General features: G+C 45.4%; 1 pseudogene; it reads left to right on the forward strand.

Annotated features, from left to right (window-relative positions):
- The window catches only part of LOC140185150 (uncharacterized), a 43,181-nt pseudogene extending 37,636 nt beyond the window's left edge, over nt 1-5,545 (forward strand).
- Nucleotides 5,546-7,656: the final 2,111 nt, after the last annotated feature.

Below are 7,656 nucleotides of genomic sequence, written 5' to 3' on the forward strand. Positions count from 1 at the left end.
TTTCCTTTCCCATTACCTTTGTCACTAGGTTCAGACAAGTTCTTCCCACTCCTCGTAGACACAGACATATTGTTCCCCCTCAAGAATCAGCAAATAAAAATTTTAAATTCGAAGTTTAAACTAGGGGGAGAGAAACAAAACTAAGCGCAGCACAAAGTTGCTGCTACTCCATTTGCAGACAGGCGTAGTCTTGCTCCCTGTTTCCTATACATGTCACACATCTCTCTCTTCTTCTTTATCAGAGTTCCAATATCCCTTGAGAACCAAGGTTCCTTATTCTTATTCACTTTGCCTTTAATCCTCACTGGAACATACAAACTCTGCACTCTCAAAATTTCTCCTTTGAAGGCCTCCCACTTACCAATCACATCCTTGCCAGAGGACAAGCTGTCCCAATCCACGCTTTTTAGATCCTTTCTCATTTCTTTAAATTTGGCCTTTTTCCAGTTTAGAACCTCAACCCAAGGACCAGATCTATCCTTGTCCATGATCAAGTTGAAACTAATGGTGTTGTGATCACTGGAACCAAAATGTTCCCCTCCACACACTTCTGTCACCTGTCCTAACTGGTTTCCTAATAGGACATCTAATATTGCATCCTCTCAAGTTGGTACCTCTATATATTGATCTAGAAAACTTTCCTGAACACATTTTACAAACTCTAACCCGTCTAGACCTTTAACAGTATGGGAATCCCAATCAATATGTGGAAAATTAAAATCCCTAACTATCACAACTTTATGTTTCCTGCAGTTGTCTGCTATCTCTCTGCAGATTTGCTCCTCCAATTCTCGCTGAGTATTGGGTGGTCTATGATACAACCCCATTAATGTGGTCATACCTTTCCTGTTTCTCAGCTCCACCCATATGACCTTGGTAGACAAGCCCTCTAATCTGTCCTGCCTGAGCACTGCTGTAACATTTTCCTGGACTATCAATGCCAGCCCCCCCCCCCCCCCCACCTCTATTCCTCTGCGTCTATCACATCTGAAACATTGGAACCCTGGAACATTAAGCTGCCAGTTCTGCCCCTCCTGCAGCCAAGTTTCACTAATGGCTATAATGTCGTAATTTCATGTGTCAATCCACGCCTTCAGCTCGTCAGACTTCCCCACAATACTCCTTGCATTGAAATAGACACACCGCAGAAGATTATTACCACCACACACAACCCTTCTATTTGTGACTTTTAACATCATTTATTTTCACCCCCGCTCCTCTATCTGCTCTGGCAACCTCCAACTTAAATGCACCCAGTGACTTGTGCCTTACAGCCGCCTGTAGCAGCGAATTCCACAGATGTACTATACCCTGGCTAAAGAAATTCCTCGTCAGAATACCCTTGGTATTTCCAGCATTTGCAGCATCTTGTGTTTTCTGTCTGCATGAGTTAGAGGATTGTCCTTTGACATTTGACACATGGAACATCTGTTGATATTGAGTACATAGTTTGCGGTAACTTTGCTGCGTTAAAGTAGCTGCCAAGTGTTCGACAGGCAAATATTGACTGGTTTTGTACCATGTGACACAGGGGAACTGTTGATTCCTGAGACATTACCCACAAGCCTGTGCGATTCAGAAATTGCTGTATGTGACCAGGCGACCAAATGTGCATGCACTAGTTCCCAGATATTGTGCATGCATTCAAAGGAGGAGAGGCTCAGAAGGATTGGCCACAACGAAGAGCGGGGGTTTCATCGCCACTGGTGTCCGAACTGCGATTGAGGGACAATCACTGTGAGCTCCTGCACCCTGGGACAGTCCCGGTCCTTTCCTTCTTTCTCAGCCCCGTGATCCATACCCAGGCCCCTTGGGGCTTTCCGCTGATGAGCGAAGGCGTTGGCAGCATTTCTGTGGTGCATGTGTATCGCTGGATGTGTGACTGATAGATGAGTTTCTTGTTCGTGGGGTCTTCTGGGTAAAGAGGCAGTCAACACTCAGGGAGCGGATGGACTACCAAACACTGCCGAGTTCCAGTTATCTAAATCCAAGGATTGGCCACTTGGAACAAAAATATAGTTCCCAGTTAATGTCTGAAGAGTTGTACTTTCCAGTCAGTGAGAATGTCAATTAGTGATGTATGGGGGGAAAGAAAGAACAAAACATCAACTTTAGTTCTTGAGAAGATCACCTTTGTTTGACTTCCTCTTGTTCTGGACCTTTCTACCCATGAAAACATGTTTTGTTCCATGCTGTCTGGGTACATAATGATTTCAAACACCTTTGTCCTGGGTAACAAGTAACCTGTGGATTTCACATCACAAATATGCCACATTGTAATGAGAAATACTAATGTCCTGTCCCTCATTGACATGGCTACTGTCAATCACCTGGGGTGGGTGGGTCAGCGTAATTGGAAAGTCCCCAGGATTAGCCATGTAACATCACGGGTTCTTTGTAACGCTGTGGGATATGACCAGAACTTGACATAATACCAATGGGGAGAGATCTAAAGAGACAAACAGAGCCAAGTCACAGACTAATGAGCAGAAATGGCCCATTCTGATACAGATAGGGGTACAGTCAGAGAATTTGATAGTCAGGATGCCTGATCCATGCCCAGATAGAAGATGAGTTCCTCCAGCTTGAGTTGAATTTCATAACAATGTGATGTCAGAGCTCAGCACAGACTAAAATCTCACCGGAAATACTGTCCTTCACCCATTGATGTCTTTTGCAAATATTTTTACAGGTTTGAAATGGCAGAACACTTGTGCGCAGGAATCTCAAATACAACAACATGTCAGTTTTGCTGTCTCTGACCGGATATTTAAGGCGTGACCAGATATTTTCTTTGCAACACCAACACATCTGTTTTCGATCCTTGGCAATGAAGAATTATCTCATCCCAACTGGAAGCGTGTTTTGTGTCTGAAGTTTTCTGTTGTAACTCAGTGAAATCCACTGGAACCGGGGCACTGAGAACACACCAGCATTTATTCACTGGAGATCAGTTCTTCAACTGTATTGATTGTACAACGGATTCAAAACATCTGACATCTGACTTTCTGAATTGCCAGAGAATTGATCGCAGTGAGACATCATTCTCCTTCTCTCAGTGTGGGAAGGGATTCACTCACCACCTACCCGCAGACACACCAGTCACAGTCACAGTGGGGAGAGGCCATTCACCTGCTCTGTGTGTGGGAGGGAACTACTCAATCATCCAGCCTGAAGATACATCAGCAAGTTCACACCATAGTGAGATGTTCCACCTGTTCTGACTGCGGGAAAGGGTTCACAAACATCAGCGAGTTCACACTGAGAACATGCCATTCACCTGCTCAGACTGTGGTGCGGAATTCACATCGTCATTGAGCTTGAAAGTACATCGGCGAGTTCACAGTGGGGAGAGGCCATTCATCTGCTCAGACTGTGGGAAGGGATTCACTCGGTCATCTCACCTACTGAGACACCAGTTAGTTCACACTGGCGAGAAACCATTCATCTGCTCAGACTGTGGGAAGGAGTTCACTTGGTTACCTGACTTGAAAGTACATCAGCGAATTCACACTGGGGAGAGACCATTCATCTGCTCTGACTGTGGGAAGGGATTCACTCGGTCATCTCAACTGTACGCACATCAGCGAGTTCACACTGGGGAGAGGCCGTTCACCTGCTGGGAATGTGGGAAGCGATTCACTTACTCATCCACGTTACTGAAACACCAGTTAGTTCACACTGAGGAGAAACCGTTCACCTGTTCTGAATGTGGGAAGGGGTTTTCTCAGTCATCCACCCTTGTGAAGCATTACCGAATTCATACCGGGGAGAGGCCGTTCACATGTTCTGAATGTGGGAAAGGCTTCATTCAGGCTGTTCAACTGAAGGAACATCAGCGAATTCACACTGGAGAGAAACCGTTCTCCTGCTCAGACTGTGGGAAGGAATTCAATCGGTCATCTCAACTGAATGCACATCAACGAGTTCATACTGGGGAGAAGCCATTCACCTGCTCGGACTGTGGGAAGCGATTCACTTGGTCATCTGACTTGAAAGTACATCAGCGTGTTCACACTGGGGAGAGGCCATTCATATGCTCTGAATGTGGGAAGGGATTCACTCAGTCATCTCAATTACTGAAACATCAGCGAGTTCACACTGGGGAGAGGCCATTCACCTGCTCAGACTGCGGGAAGGAATTCACATCGTCATCTAACTTAAAAGTACATCAGCGAGTTCACACTGGGGAGAAACCGTTCACCTGCTCAGACTGTGGGAAGGAATTCACTCACTCATCCACATTACAAAGACACCGACGGGTTCACACTGGAGAAGCCCATTCACCTGCTGTGAATGTAGGAAGAGATTCACTCAGTCTTCCAATCTTGTGATGCACTACGAAGCTCACAGTAGTGTGAGGCTATTCAGCTGCTCTGAATGTGGGAAGAGATTCACTCAGTCGTCCAATCATCAACCAGAGGCCAATTGGAGAGATCTGAAGCTTGAGAGGACATAATTCGCTCAGGTTCACTGATTGAATATTAAGGACAGTGACTTGTGGCATTTTTGTTTTTGGAGTTTTGAGCAGTGGCAATCAGCATTTGGGATTGATTAGCAAGAACAAATGAAAGTAAGGCAGGGCAAGTGGAGCAGCCGTTGTCAGAATGGGGATTTTGAGGCTTTAGCTCTTGGAGGCTTCAGGGGTGAGAGGTTCAGTTAGATAAGCTGTAGGTAGAGTTTGTTTGCCCCCTTCTTTACATTTGCTCAGGTAGAACAGTAGAGGTACCAGGCAGAATAGTGAAATGCTCCTCATGAGGGATGTATTAAGGCAGGGAGCCCTCTTTGAGAACTGCATCGGGCTGCAGCTTCTAACAATCTGCGTTAAGGAGTTGGAATTGGAACTGGATCAACTATGGATTATTCGAGAGGTTGAGGTTGTGACAGAGAGGTCGTATAGAGAGGTAGTTACACCCAATGTGCAGTGCACAAGAAACTGGGTGACAGTCATAGATGGGGGTTCAGGAACCAGTGTAGAGTACCTCTGTGGCCATCCCCCTCAACAACAGGTATATCACTTTGGATGCTGTTGGAGGGATGACCCAACAGAGGAAAGTCACAGTGGTTGGGCCTCTGGAACTAAGTTTGTCTCTGTGACTTAGAAGGAAAAGGGAAAGAAGAGGGGAACTGTGTTGATAGGTGATTTGTTAGTTAGGGAAACGGAAAGAAGGTTCTTTGGATGAGAATGATATTTCCAGATGGTCTGTTCCCTCCCAGGTGTTAGGGTCTGGGATATCTCAGATTGACTCCTCAGCATTCTTAAGAGTAATGTGGTTCTGCAACGGGAGTTCAGGGAGTTTGGCATGTCCAAGGTTGTGATCTCAGGATTGCCACCCATGCCACATGCCAAATATAGAAAAATTATACCGATTAACACGTAGCTAAGGAGTTGATGTAGGAGGGAGGGCATTAGACTTTTAGATCATTTGAGCCGCAAGGATTGTAGTGTGTACAGGAGTGCGAGTGTGTTGGGGGAGAGGGGGCATTGGTGATGGACACACACAAACACATACAGTTGGGGGAAGCTGAAGGGTAAGAGATGGGAAGGAAGTGAGGTGGGTGTGAGGGAGGGGATGGAGGAAGAAGAGGGTTAAGGGATGGATGTGGAGGGGGAGGAAGCGTGAAGAGGATTGAGGGGTGGGGCCTATCCTATCTGTTGGAATTTCAGTCCTCTAACTTCCCACTAATCTCTGCTCTACTATATGCCCTCTCTTTGACTTTTATGTTGGCTTTGACTTCTCTTGTTAGCCATAGTTGGTTATGTCATCTTTCCTTTAGAATACATCTAAAGGAAAGATGATACTTCTTTCTATTTGGGATGTATGTGTCCTGCGCCTTCTGAATTGCTTCCAGAAATTCCAGCCCTTACCAGTGTTCTTTTCCAATCAATTCTGGTCAACTCCTCTCTCACGCCTCTGTAATTCCCTTTACTCCACTCAAATTTTGATGTGAAGTTGATCATATTATGATCACTTGTCCCAGAGGGTTCTTTTCCCTTAAATGTTTCTAATCAATTCCAGTTCCTTGCACAACATCCAATCCAGAATTATGGGCATAAACATGAGCTGCTCTAAAAAGCCATCTCGTAGGCATTCTAGAAATTTCCCCTCTTGGAATTCAGCACCAAGCTGATTTTCCCAGTCCACCTGTAATTGAAATTCCCCATGACTATTGTAAAATTGTCCTTTTGGCATGCATTTTCTATCTCTCGTAATTTGTAGACCACATCCTTCCTGCTGGGTACGGGTCTGTTTATAACTCCCATCAGGGTCTTTTCACCCTTGCAGTTCCTCAGCTTAATCCACAATGATTCAAAACCTTCCGACCATCTTTCTGGTGATTTGATTTGATTTTTACCAACAGAGCCACGCCACCCTCTCTGCCTTCCTGCCTATCCTCTTAATACAATGTGTATCCTTGGACATTAAGCTTCCAGCTATAACCTTCTTTCAGCCATTATTCTGTGATGCCTACAACAGCATACATGCCGGTCCGCAAGGATATTGGATCCCTTCCGGTTCAGGTGTAACCCGTCCTTTTTGTAGAGGTCCTACTTCTCCAGAAGATCCCAATGATACATAAATCTGAAGCCCTGCCTCCTGCACCAGTTCCTCAGCCACTTATTCATCTGCCAAATCATCCCGTTCTTACCCTCACTAGCGCTTGGCACATTCAGCAATCCAGAGATTACTACCCCAGAGGTCCTTTTTTCAGCTTTTTACCTAGCTCCCTAAAATCTCTCTTCAGGACCTCCTCACCTTGTCTACTTATGTCACTGGTGCCAATATGTACCAAGACTTCTGGCCGCTCGTTCTTGCCCCTGAGAATGTCATAGACCCAATCTGAGACATCCTTGATCCTGGCACCTGGGAGGCGACATACCATCTGCATGTCTTTATCATGCCCACAGAACCTCATTGCTGTTCCTCTGACTAAGGAATCTGTTACCAATACGCAGTTCTCTTTACTGCTCTGCTCTTCTGAGACAAAGCACCCGACTCAGTGTCAGAGACTCGGTCACCATTGCTGTCTCTGGTAGGTTGTCCTCTTCAGTAGTGTACCTAAAGTTGAATGGCCACAGGTGTACCATGCACTGGTTGTGCATTTCCCCTCCTTCTCCTGACAGTCACCCAGTTAGTTACCTGTCTCCTACAGTCTAAGGACAACCACCTCCCTGTAGTTCCTGTCTATCACTTCTTCAGTCTCCCGTATGAGTCAAAGGTCATCGAACTGCAGCTCCAGTTCCTTCATACACTCTCACGGGAATTGTAGCTCGGTGCACCTGGTGCAGATGCTTTTATCTGATAGTCTGGAGACTTCTGATAAACATAAGAAATATGTACTTCAAAAGGAACCATTTGTCAGACACAAAATATTGAAATCAATAATGTCATTGTAGCTTATGAAATTGTATTGAATCATCTACTGTTACCATTCTTCTTTGGAGTATAAGCATTTGATTTAGTTAGAGGATTCTACCGATAGGGTCTCCAAGAAAATGACTGTTTGTGGTGATGAATAAACATTTCATATCTACAAAAAACTCTTGTGTTCTTCAGTGATCGTCATACTCAGAACATCTGGGGGCTTGTCCACGATCCACCCCTGACCCTAATGCATGGCTCTCAAACTCAGTAGTCTAGTGGGGGGTGAGTA

This window comes from Mobula birostris, chromosome 20 (assembly GCF_030028105.1).
Source record: "Mobula birostris isolate sMobBir1 chromosome 20, sMobBir1.hap1, whole genome shotgun sequence".
Classification (NCBI taxonomy): domain Eukaryota; kingdom Metazoa; phylum Chordata; class Chondrichthyes; order Myliobatiformes; family Myliobatidae; genus Mobula; species Mobula birostris.